Below are 14,243 nucleotides of genomic sequence, written 5' to 3'. Positions count from 1 at the left end.
CCATTTGAAGTTCAGGTTTAGAAATACATAACAAACCCACATTTTTTGCAAAATTTTAATCTTTACATAAGGTTCAAACTTTATTATAAAACCATTTTTTTTTGATAAGGTAAACAGGTTTTAAGGGGTCCTGAAACCCATAAGTTTAACAACAAGAAAGGCTGAAAATAAGCGAAAAAATGCCCAGCCAAAACATAATCCTTACGGCTGAAAATAAGCCCAAAGGCCCAGCCCGAAACAACTGCCCACAAAAAAGGCCAGAGAACCAACCAGAAAAACAGAGACCAGACAAAAAGCCAAAGCCAGGAGAAACAAAAACCAAAGGACAGAGACCCAACCTAGCAGACTACTTCTCCATCTCGAGCATGGTCTAGGCAGCTTCGGCGCACTCTTGTTGCTCTTCTTCCTTATGATCCTGGGCATTCGTCAAATCCTGCTCCATAGTGCTGTCCTTGGCTTTATCCACATCCAGCCTATCTTTGTCTCTGTTCTGTTTATCATCTTCCTCCATCTGGTTCCTGTCTTTAAGATTTTCCAAGAGAGAGAGGATGTTTTCGTTGATCGAAGTGAGGAGGGAGATCATTTGACTTGCCAGGTTGTGATTGTAGTTCTCAATATTTCTTACTCTCCTCTCCATCAGAGTCTCCCAGCTGTTCCGGTTGCCTTGGCTTTCTGCACCTGTCTTGCTCTTGATTTTTTCCATTTGGGAAACCCTATCTCTGACATCCTCAAGCTCATGGAAAAGCCATTTAATTGATCTGAAGTTGTCGATCATGCTATTGTGGGCATTGTTCAACAGATTCATGCTCGTTTCTCTTGCATTATCAGAAATAGCCACCATAGCCGGGTCAATTATCTCATTGAGTCTAGGCTTCTCGAGGTCGTCCACCAGGAGGAGGAGGAGGAGGAGGCATTATAAAACCATTTGTTATTTAAAATGGCCCTGCACATTTAAAAATCAGAATAGAATTAAAAAAATTCTAAACTTATAATTTTCCTTCCAAATTCCCATTTAGGTCAAACTACTTTGACCAGGATTGACACATGCCATCCTATGATTTTCTGGGTTCTGGTCCATCATCCTGACATTTCATCCTACCTCACTTACCCTCTACCACATGTTAGTCTACTATTGGTTTGTACTATCTTGTGAGCATCCTCTAGATAGGTCTACCACCTAGGTGTCATGTGTTGCTTCCTACTTGTGTGGCTATGTTGCATGACATATTGAATATCATAGCTATTGAAATTATTTTAGAATAACTAAGAGGCGGGGTGAATCAGTTATTTAAGGTACAAATGTACAAATTAATACTTTTCACAATTTAGTGAACCCTTAAAATGTTCTCAACCATCCATGCATTCATTGTGTGTTAACGTAAATTGATATGTTACTATGATATTAGCATGTAAAAATATAAATCATAAAACACAACATATCCATCAATACATGTGACAATGATTTAATGTGGAAACCCAATTTGGGAAAAACCACTAGTAACATGCTACTCCTTTTTCACTCTTCTGAAGTGATGCCCTATTAAAGGTTACAACACATACTATTAAATATGATCCAGTTAAGGGATTTCAATCAACCTATTAAAAGTGAGCCTTGTTAGAGGACTTTAGGCCATTCACTTGGAATGCCACCCTAATAAAGGATTTTCTAATGACATTAAAGTCAACCTTTCTCCAAAGGATTTACCCCAATCTGGTACAATTTTTAAAAAGTAATAGTAGAGCTTTGATCTGATACAACTTACAACCTTACTTATAGATTATAGATCACTATTCAATCCTCAATTGTACTTGGCTTCCAATATTTGTAGCTCTAATAGCTTGTTCACCTTCAAGCATTCATCCTCTTTCAACCTTCTTGCTTAGCTCACCATTGTAGACTTCTTCTCTTAGGCCATTTGATGAAGAAAATCCTCTTCCTTCTCCTTGTCAGATTTTTTCTTCCAAAACTCTCTAATCTCTATTCAACATTGCTTAATGGCTAGACATCCCTACAAATAGGAAATTATAACTCTTTTCTCCCTCATTATCCATCTCAAAAGTTAGTGTTTTTGATGGATTAGGTAAGATGCAATGTATCTACCCCGTATCTTGTCTTCTCTAGAAAATTCTCTTAGAATCCATTTGAATTTACCTTCAAAATAGTTTAAATAAGATTTTGTGCCTCCAACTCATCAATCTTATCTTCCTCCTAATTCACAAGTTCCAAGAAAACAAACTTGTCAGCTTTTATTTGGAGAATCTTCGATCCTTTTTAGAATGTAGTAGCTCAAAATTATTTATTTATTGATGCTCTATAAATACTATGTTACTTGACATCTACTATAAATCACTCGGCATCAACTAGATTTTACTAGTGCTCGGCATCAACTAAAAATCACTTGGCATCTACTAACTTTCTCAGCACCTATTAGTTTGCTCGACATCCACTAGAAATTTCTTTCACTCAAATCGAACTAACTTTTTCTTGGCTTGCACTAACTTTTCTTGGCATCTTCTATCAACTTGGTCAAGCTTAGCAAATTAAATTTGTCCAATCTTTTTCTTCTAAACTTTCTAAGTGTAGGCAATCATTTTGTAACCTCAACTAGATCATCAACACATTATGGTATCATTGTCTTACATGATTCTTATGCTTTAATACATAATCATAACTCAACCCTTCTCTAGGTACTTTGGTTACATCTTGTTGATCAAATCCTCCTCATTAATCAACTAAGTGATAGTACTTGAAACATATAAGCAATTGTCTTACCAACATGTAGCAAGTTTGACATTAGTGACAAAACAATGATTGAAAACACTTCTTCAATAGTTCTCTTACTCAAATGATCATTTCAATCATATATCAACAATCTTGCTCTTTGGCATTGATGGCAAACTAAACTGGTTAACCAGTCAAACAAATGATGAACATCTTGTTCTATCAAACTAACTAGGTTAAAACAATGAGGCAATACCAAAAAGAAAAATTGTAAATGTAACTTCTCCTTGTATCAACAACTCCTTCTTAGGTTACAAAATATAACTCAAGACTTCTCCCTCTGAGTTCCTTCTTATCTAATTCTCTTCTTTCATGGATCAACAGAATATCTAAATCATCTCCTTTTTTTTTTTTTCTTTCTCCCTCTTTATTACTTTCAGTGTTTTGATCTTTCAATGGTGTACTAAGATGTAGTCTTCTTTCATTGCTCCTTTTGTGCATTATATGTTATTTTTCTCTATCTCCCTTGATTGTTTGCTTTGATCATCTGATCATCTCTCTCTTGATCAATAAGCACTTGATCAGTTTACTATACATTCTCCCTCTTTAAAAACAATGCCAAAGATAAATACTCAACACTTGGAATCTTTATATATGTAGATATAATCTTTTGTAGTCTCTTCAATTTTTCTCCCTCTATCACCTTGGTTATAACTAATTTGAAATTCTAGCTCTTGTGATTACTTTAGGAAATTTCCTAAAGTAAGATCCACTGCATCAATTTGTATGAAATGAATATCACTTTGTTTGATGCAGGGTACTCCCTCTATATTTTACATAGCCATTGATTAGGGTATCAACCCTAATTTACCTCTCAAATACTCATAAGAATCCTTAGGTAATGCTTTGGTGAAGATATCAGTAATTTGCTCCTTTGTGTTCATATATTCTATCTTCACCTCTTTGTTTAACCAACTCTCTTACATAATGATACTTTATTGCAATGCACTTTGTATTAGTATGCATTATAGGATTATTTGATATATTTATAGCACTTTTATCATCACAATAAAGTGTCACTGGTTTAATGATTTCTTCCTTCATTCCCTTTAGTAGCTATTTGATCTATACAATGTTTATGCAATTGATAGCAATAGCAACATACTCTACTTCAACAGTAGATTGGGAAGTACAACTCTACTTCTTTCTTGTCCATGTAACAAGTCTTCTACCAAATAAAAATGTTCCTCCACTAGTGCTCTTTTTGTCATCAATATTTCCAGCCCATTTAGCATCAGTTTAGGCTTACAGTTCAAACTTTTCATTCTTCTTATAGTATAAAACATACTCGTATGGTCCTTTCAAGTATCTCATTAAACATACTCTATGGTTAGCAAAGAATCTAGCAACTATCCCCACAAATAATGCAATATCATGTCTATTGTGTACTACATATTACAATTTTCCAATCATGGATATGTATAATGCTTGATTGACCTCAGTTGAATCATCATTTTTGGATAGCTTGAGTGTTGTTAACATAGGTGTACTTACTAGTTTTCAATCCTCAAGTCCAAATGTTTTCAATATCACCTTGACATACTTTGACTAAGTGATATATACACCATATTTCATTTGATAGACTTGTAATCCCACAAACAATTTAATCTCACCAAACATTCACCATTTAAACTCCTACTTCATTTGATTTGCAAAATCTTTACACAGAGCATCTTGTCCTCTAAATAATACATCATCAACAAATATTTCAGATAATAGAATACTTTTTTCTTTATCTATTTTCATGTACAAATTATTGTTATCATCTGCCCTTTTAAATCCAATCTTAACGAGATAAGTATGAAGTCTCTCATACCATGCTCTTGGTGCTTCTTTCAATCCATATAAGGCTTTTTGTAGTTTACATACCATGTTCTTGTTGTTTTTATCCACAAATCCTTCTGGCTATTCTATGTAGACCTCTTCTTTTAATATGCCATTCAAAAATGTAGACTTAACATCCATCTAATAGACTTTGAAACCTTTGTATGTAGCATAAGCAAGAAAAATTCTAACTCCTTTCATTCTTGCAATAGGGGCAAATGTTTCACCATAGTCAATTTCGTCTTCTTGTGCATGCCCTTTGTAGACTAGTCTTGCTTTGTTCCTTGTCACTTCACCATCCTCACCTAGCTTGTTCCTAAATACCCATTTTTTGCCAATCACATTCTTGTATTCTGGTCTAGGAACTAGGCTCCAACTCTTGTTCTTTTCTATTTGTTGAATTTCATCTTCCAAAGCCTTGTACCAATCATCATTTTCCAATCCACCTCTCACTATCTTAGGTTCCTTCATGCTTAACAAACATGCTTCATCTCTCAACCTATTTCTTGTCATTGGCCTTGCATCTTTGTCTCCAATAATTTGATTTGTAAGATAGTGTCTTTTGGCATATTTGGATAATCTTGACTCAATTCTTGTGGCCCATTATGTCTCTCAGTTTTAGTATCACTATGTGCATCTCTCTCAAGTGTTTCAACAGCTCTTTCATGTGTGCTAATCTCAGAGTCAAATTGTGCATACTCCTTAGGCTACAACTTGACATCTAAATGTAACTCAACATTCACAAGATGTGACTTGGTAGTTGTTGAAACTTTCTATTGACTTGCTACATGATTTGTAGCATCTTCTTCAGTAGGCATTGCTTCATAATAGTATGCAAATGTCTTGTAACCTTTTGATTTTCTTGTAGTTCCAACCTCATGTTTTTTATGTAAACTCATCAAAATTCACATTTGCACCTTCCACAATTTTTTTAGTGTTAGTAATTAAACACTTATAAGCTTTAGTTCTTGTGGAGTAACCAAGGAATATACTTTCTTTTCTCTTTGCATCAAACTTTCCTCTCCTAACATCTTTAATAATATATCATTTTCTTTCAAATACCTTAAAATATTTCATATTAGGTGGATGACCATACCATAGTTCAAAAGGTGTTGAGTGAGTACCTTTCTTTACTTGCACATGGTTGAAAGTATATACTGTAGTACTTATAGCTTCTCTCAAATATTTTAGAGCAACATTTTTCTCCATCATGAGTATTCTGGCATAGTCCATTATTGACCTATTTCTTCTTTCAACATTTCCATTTTGTGGAGGGGTCCTAGGTGTTGATGTTTGTCTTTTGATTCCTCTATCATTGCAAAACATTTCAGATTTATGTGAAGTGAATTCACCTCCTCTATCTAATCTCAAACATTTCAAGCTCTGTGTTGTTTCTTTCTCAACTCTTACCAAGTACCATTTAAACATTTGAAAATCATCTAATTTTTTTTTAGAAACATGATCATCATCATTCTAGAGTAATCATCAACAAACGAAATTATATACATGTCTCCTTTGTAGCTTTGCACTTCAATAGGTCCACACAAGTTAGTATGAACAATTTCAAGTACTTCCTTAGAGGTATAAGCTTTACTTTTAAAGCTTGACTTTGTCATCTTACCTAATTGACATTTTTTGCACATTACATTTTCTATTTTCTTCAACTTAGGAAAACCTCTAACTCTTTTCATGTTTTTGATGCTAATTAGATTATCGAAGCTAACATGACATAATCTCTTGTGCGAAAGCCATACATCATCAAATTTTGCAATAAGACAAATAGCATCTTCTATATCTAAATAGATCAAATTACTCCTAGTTTTGTAAAATTTTCCAATCAAGTTTCCATTTGTATCATATATCTTGGCTGATTTGTTTTCAAACTCAACTTTGCACCCCAAATTATTCAATAGTGACACACTTGAAAAGTTATAATTCAATCCGTCAACATAGTAAGCATTATCACATGAAATCTTGTCTATAAGTTTGATGGATCCTTTTCCTTTTATTGAACATGGTGCATCATTACCAAATCTTACACTATTTCTATCATAACAAGTTAATGTAATGAACTTACTTTTGTCTCCAGTCATGTGATGTGAGCGTCCACTATCAATAATCTATTTGTCATTTTTTTTCACACAAGTCATAAGTGCAATAGCTTCATCCTCATCTGATTCATCCTTCATTGCAACATATACCACTTCATCATCATATCCATTAGAGTTCTATTCATCAATAATGTAGCATGACTTCTTTCCTTTGTCTCTACAGTATATTCCATCATATTGTCTTCTATTTTTTGCTTGTTTCCTTATTTGAAATTCTTCTTCTATGTACATCTTGCTACAATATGGCCAACTTCATTGCAATTAAAACAAATGGTAGGCAACTTACCTTTGAATTTACCTTTTCCTTTGTGAAATCTTCTAGCCAACAATGCTTTCAATTTTTCAATGTCTTCCTCATCTATACTACTATCACTAGGTGTATACTTTATCTTTCTTTTCTTCTTCTTTAACTTTACCTCCTCAAAGTCCTTCACTAACAATTCTACTTTGAAAGCTAATTCAATACTTTTTGGTCTGTAGTTGTCAAAATTAGATAACTCAAAAGTAGTCAGTCTTCCTACCAAACCTTCAAGGGTTCGATCATTTCCTGGCACACATATTAACTCTTGGATTATAGACACTCTAATGGCATACATAGGCAACAATGTTCTTAATACTTAGCACAATAGCATCATCTATTTTACTAGTAGCACCTTTTATTGCAGCAACAATTTCTTTTATTCTAGCAACATATTGAGTAATGCTTTCACCTTCTCCCATTCTCATGTCATCAAACTTACTTCTTAGGCTCTCTGACTTGGCTCTTTGAACATTTTTGTCTCCTCCATAGATGGTAGCTAGGGCATCCCACATCTGCTTTTCACTTTTAAGGTTTTTGATATCATCAAACTCAACATACCTTAGGGTAGAGGCAATCTCCAACATCGTTTGATTGTGCTCTTTCTTTTTCTCCAAATCTTTAGTAGTTAGGGCTCCTATTGGATAAATGTGTTCTATTGAAATACAAGTTTTTGCATAATCTCCATGTCCTCCAATACATAGCTTCGTCAAATTTTTCCATGCATAAAAGTTATCTCTATTTATCTTGGGTACCTCTCTTTTTGACATCTTGAGCTTTATGCTTTTAGTACCTTAAAACTAATCCTCTTAAGAAACTGCACTCTGATACCAATTTTTGGAATTCTTATAGAATAACTAAAAGTGGGGGTGAATCATTTATTCAACGTCGAAATGTACAAATTAAAACTTTTCACAATTCAATGAAGCCTTAAAATTTTCTCAACCATGCATGCATTCATTGAGGGTTAACCTGAACTAATATGTTACTATGATGTTAACATGTAGAAATGTAAATCATAAAACACAACATATCCATCAATACACTTGACACAATGATTTAATGTGGAAACCTGATTTGGGAAAAACCACTAGTAACATGCTATTCCTTTTTCACTTTTCTAATGTGATTCCCTATTAAAGGCCAACCCTATTAAAGGTTACAACATACACTGTTAAATGTGACCCAGTTAAGGGATTTCAATCACCCTATTAAAAATGAGCTTTGTTAGAGGACTTTAGGCCATTCACTAAGAATACCACCTTGTTAAAGGATTTTCCAATGACTATTAAGTCAACCTTTCTCTAGAAGATTTACCCTAATTTGATACAATTGTTAGAAAATAATAGTAGAGCTTTGATTTCATAAATCTTACAACCTTACTTGTAGATTATAGATCACTATTTAGTCCTCAACTATTCTTGGCTTCCAACCTTTGTAGCTCTTACAACTTGTTCACCCTTCAAGCATTCATCCTCTTTAATCCTTCTTGCCTAGCTCACAATTGCAGACTTCTTTTTCTTAAGTCACCTGATGAAGCAAATGCTCTTCCTTCTCCTTGTTAGATTTTCACTTCCAAAACTCTCTAACCTCTATCGAACATTGCCTCATGACCAAAAATCCCTACATATAGGAAATTATAACTCTTTTCTCACTCATTATCCATCTCAAAAATTAGGGTTTTTGATGGATTAGGTAAGATATAATGTATCTACCCAATATCTTGTCTTCTCTAGAAACTTCTCCTAGAATCCATTTGAATTTATGTTCAAAATGGTTTACATAAGATTTTGTACCTCCAGCTCATCAATCTTATCTTCCTCCTAATTCATAGGTTCTAAGAAAACAAACATGTCAACTTTTATTAGGAAAATCTTTGATCTTTTTCATAATGCAATAGCTTGTCATTATAAATTTACTAAAGCTTGACATATACTATGTTACTCAGTATCTACTATACAATCACTTGGCATTGTTGGGATTAAAGATAGAGTAACTGAGAGGGGGGGTTAATCAGTTACTAACAAAAATTAATCTACAGATCCCTTAGATGTCTTAAACATCTAGTTACTTCTGATACTCAGTAAACAAATGTTGTAACTTGATAAATTAAACTATTACTTATCTTCAAGCATTCATGCATGTAATTGAAATAAAAAAGGAACACAAGAGACACCAGATTTAACGTGGAAACCCAATATGGAAAAAACCACCAAGTAACTAGTCACCAATTTTTCACTCTTCTGAAGTAAGCCCTATTAGGAGAAAACCTTGTTAAAGGTTACAATACACACGGTTAGGTGTGACCTTGTTAGAGGATTTAATCACCTTGTTAGGAGTGGCCTTGCTAGAGGTCTTTAGAACAATTCAACTGAACTGTCACCTTGTTAGAGGATTTACAAAATGGCTATTAAACCAACTCTGTTAAGAGATTTGAAATCACTGCTACAATAGTTAGAAAGTAACAATGAATTGACCTGAATAAGATGCAACTGAATTTGCTGGCTACAAATCTCTGTTTTGCATCATTAGATCCTCCTTGATCAAGTATAAATTTTCTACTCCTCAATGATCTTTGATCATCCTTCAAATTTGCTTCCACAATAATAAGTCTTCATATCACATTAATTCCACACACACACTTCCACACACACTTAGAATTCACAACTTGATCTCTTAATTATACCATTCAAATTGTCAAGTTGGCCCATTTACATGTTACACTTACCAATAAACCATACATCAATCGTTTACAAATATTACTCTAAACAAATAAATGTTATTTCATAAAACAATGAAATCCTTTACTGGCTGACCCTGCTCGGTAAAAATTGCTTCCAAAATTTTTCTAAGTTAACCTTCTTGACTCGGTTAACATTGCCATATCTGTAAAATCCTTTGGCTGCTGAGTTTATTTGGTAAGAACTGCTTCTACTACATTTCCTTTGATGACTGAGTGAGCTTAGTAAGAACTATTTCTGCTACATTTCCTTTGATGATCGAGTGAGCTCGGTAAGAACTATTTTTGCCACATTTCCCTTGATGACTGAGTTAGCTCAGTAAGAACTGTTTACTCAGTAGATACTGCAAGTTTTCTTTACTAACCTCTTGGGCTCGATAGATTTTTTCATTTTGCCTCACTGACCATCTAAGCTCAGTAGACTCTATCCTTTTCCTTGCTAACCTTCAGAGCTTGATAGACACTATCCTTTGCCTTGCTAACCTTTTGAGCTTGGTAGACTTTATCTGATGATTGATATGACATTTGTCTGACATCAAAGATAACACACAATTGAACAATTGTATCCAACAATCTCCCTCTTTGGCATTGATGGCAACACAACATGTCATAGCAGAATGAAATTTGAAAAAAAGTTTTTTACTAATAGAATACATCACTTTCTTCTTCAAACATAGCAAAGTCCCTCTTTCATAATAATCTCTCCCTCTTGCACAAACTCTTATTATTTTGCAAATTTTAGAAAGATATGACAATATATTCTCCCTCTTTGACAACACACACCAAAGACAACTCAAAAAAACTAAATAGCATTGTACTTGACGTACTGATTCACATGTAATGTCTTCATTGGTTTGCTGCATCAACTAATAGATCTTCAATTCTATTTCTATTGATGCATCACTAGAACTGTATTTTAGTGAGCTTCAAATAGGGGAATGACCCCTAACTTACCTCTTAGATACAAGAATGCATCCTTAGGTAAAGGCTTTGTGAATATGTCAGTAATTTTTTCCTTTATATGGACATATTCTGATCTTATTTCCTTTTCTTGCACCAATTCTCTAACAAAGTGATACTTTATGGAAATATTCTTTGTTTTTTAATGCATAACTGGATTCTTGGAGATGTTAATTGCACTTGTGTTATCACAAAACATAACAATAGGTTCTTTGATTTATTGCTTCATACCTTCCAATAATTGTTTGAACCACACAATGTTTGAACAATTTACTGTTGCTGCAACATATTCAACCTCTATTGTGGATTGAGATGTACAATTTTACTTTTTACTTGTCCAAGAAACCAACCTTTTTCCAAGAAAGAAAGCTCCTCCACTTGTGCTCTTTCTATCATCAATATTTGCTACCTAATCTACATCAGTGAACACCTTTAAATCTAAATTTCTTCCAAGTTTATACCATAATCCATATTCTTCAATTCCTTTTAAGTATCTCATGATCCTTTTGATTACCATCATGCAATTTTCTTTTGGTTTTGCTGAGAATCTTGCTACAATTCCTACTACAAGGGCAATGTTTGATCTTGTGTGCACTACATATTGCAACTTTCCAGTCATAGATCTATACAATGTCTAATCCACTTCCTTTGATTCATCATCCTTGGTAATTTGTAATCCAGTACACATAGGAGTCCCAACTGGTTTGTAGTCTTCCATACCAAAATCTTTTATTATCTCCTTGATGTATTTAGACTGAGTGATGTAGATGCCATTCTTACTCTGTTGAATTTGAAGACCAACAAAGAATTTGATTTCACTAAACGTTGACATTTCAAATTCCTTGTTCATTTGTTCTAAAAATTCTTTGCAAAGATCATCATTTCCTATGATCAAAGTATCATCTATAAATATTTTTGCCAAAACAATCTTATTATCTGGTCCTTCCTTTATGTACAAACTACTATTGTCATTAGTTCTTTGAAAACCAATCTAAATAAGATAGTTATGCAATCTTTCATACCATTCTCTATGGGCTTGGTTCATACCATATAATGCTTTATGCAATTTTCAGACCATGTCCTTCTTGTCTGCATCAACAAAACCTTCAGGCTGTTCAATGTAAATCTCTTCATCCAATATGCCATTGAGAAATGCTAACTTGAAATCGATCTGATAAACTTTGAATCCTTTGAATGCAGCATATGCAACTAAGGTTTACACACCTTCCAATCTTGCAACAGGAGCAAAAGTTTCTCCATAGTCTACACCTTCTTCTTGAGAGTATCCTTTGCATACAAGTCTAGCTTTGTTCCTTGATACCTTACCATCTTCATTTAGTTTGTTTTTGAATACCCACTTTGTTCCAATCACATTTTTTTCTTTGATCTTGGTACAAGAGTCCATTTTTTTTCTCTCTATCTATTCTATCTCTTCATTCATAGCTTCAATCCAACTTTCATTTTCTAGTGTATCTTTAACATTTCTAGGTTCAAAATCAGCAAGTAAACAAGTGCCTTTCAACTTACTTCTTGTCATTATTCCTTCTAATTTATCTCCAATGATTTGATCTGGTGCATGATGCTTTCTGACATACTTGGCTAACACAAGCTCCTTTCCTTTTGAATAACATGCATTGTTATCTTTCTGTGTCTCAACTTCTAGTTTTGATTCTAGTTGCTCAGGCTTGGTAGATGCTAACTTAGTAGCTTTTTTTTGCAACTTGGGTTCTTACAGCTCGGTAGGTAGTGACTCAGTTTGAACTTCTTGTGACTCAGTTAATGAAGACTCTATAGTTGAGGATTCTTGATTAATAGGTATACTTGGCATTGTAACAAGTTCAATGTAAACAAATCTTCTATAGTCATTAGGTTCCTTTTTGCTTTCTTCTTTTGTTCTTTCTACAAACTCATCAACTTTCACATGTGCACTTTCTATGACTTTGTGAGTAGATAAGTTCAAACATCTATATGCTTTTCTTTTGCAAGAGTATCGAAAAAATATTCCTTCATCACTTTATACATCAAATTTACCTTTTCTAGATTCTTTCAAAATGTAGCATTTTCTTCCAAATACTTTTAGATAACTTATATTGGGTTTGTAGCCATACCACAACTCATAGGGTGTTTTGAATGAGTCCTTTTTTAGTTGTACTCGGTTCAAGTTATGAACTGCAATGCTGATAGCTTCCTTCCACTATTTGATAGCAATGTCTTTCTCAATCATTAAGGTTCTTGCACAATTCATGATAGATCTATTCCTTCTTTCTACTATTCCATTTTGTTCAGGTGTTCCGAGTGCTGAAACATGTTTTTTGATTCCCCTTTCAATGAAAAATTTATTGAACTCATGTGAAATGAATTCACCACCTCTATCAAACCTTAAGCATTTTAGTCTTTTTCCTGTTTCCTTTTCTACTCTGGCCAAATACCATTTGAACTTTTCAAATGCTTTTGATTTCTCTCTTAGGTACATGACAATCACCATTCTTTAATAATCATCAACAAACAGAATGAAGCATTTTTCACCAGTATAACTTTCAATGCCAATAGGTCCACACAAATCAGTATGCACAATTTCTATAACTTCTTAAATCTGATAGTTCTTGCTTTTAATACTAGTCTTTCCCATTTTACCAATTTGACAATTCTTGCATAGACCAACCTCAAGTTTCTTTATGTTAGGAATACCTCTTACTTTCCTAAATTTACTAAGCTTTATTAAGTTGTCAAAGTTTACATGACATAACCTCGCATGCCATAACCAACTTTCTTCAATTTGAGCAATGAAACATGAACATTCACCAAGTTCAAGATAAAATAAGTTACCTCTTGTTTGAGTACTTGATCCAATTAGCTTTCCTTTGCCATCTAGCAGTCTTTCTTTTCCATGCATAAATTCCACTTTGAATCTATTATTGAGTAGTTGTGCCATACTTAACAAATTATGCTTTAGTCCTTCTACCCAATATGAATTATCACATACAAGTTCCTTGGTTAGTGAGATTCTTCCTTTTCCTCTTATACAACAAGGTTCATTATTACCAAATCTTACACTGCCACCATCATAGAGTTTAAAGTATTCAAACTTTGTTTTATCACCAATCATGTGATGAGAACAACCACTATCTATGATCCATGTATCATTTTTTCTCATATGAGAAATGAGTGCCATTTCTTCATCATTATCAAACTCATCTTTCACAGCAATGTAGACAATTTCATCTTCTTCTTCTTCATTAGAATCATTCAAATCTTTAGCCATGAAACATGTTTCCTTACCTTTATCCTTGAATGATTTGATGTCTTTCTTGCCATTGTACTTGTAACCTTTCTTCTCATCTTTTTTCTACTTATTTGGATACCTAGCTACAATTTGTCCAATTTCTTCACAAGAAAAGCAGCTTAGAGGAACCTTACCTTTGTATTTCCCTTTGCCTCTTGAATACTTTCTTGCTAGCAAAGCTTCAACTGCCTTAATATCACTATTTGAACTTTGTTCTAATTCTTCATCACTGTCTGATTGTGGAT

The sequence above is a fragment of the Cupressus sempervirens genome, chromosome 2 (genome assembly GCF_028749045.1).
Source record: "Cupressus sempervirens isolate cs-2001-9-10 chromosome 2, ASM2874904v1, whole genome shotgun sequence".
In the NCBI taxonomy this organism is placed as follows: Eukaryota; Viridiplantae; Streptophyta; class Pinopsida; order Cupressales; family Cupressaceae; genus Cupressus; species Cupressus sempervirens.
The sequence above is the reverse complement of the archived record's forward strand: the minus strand, read 5'-3'. Positions refer to the sequence as shown.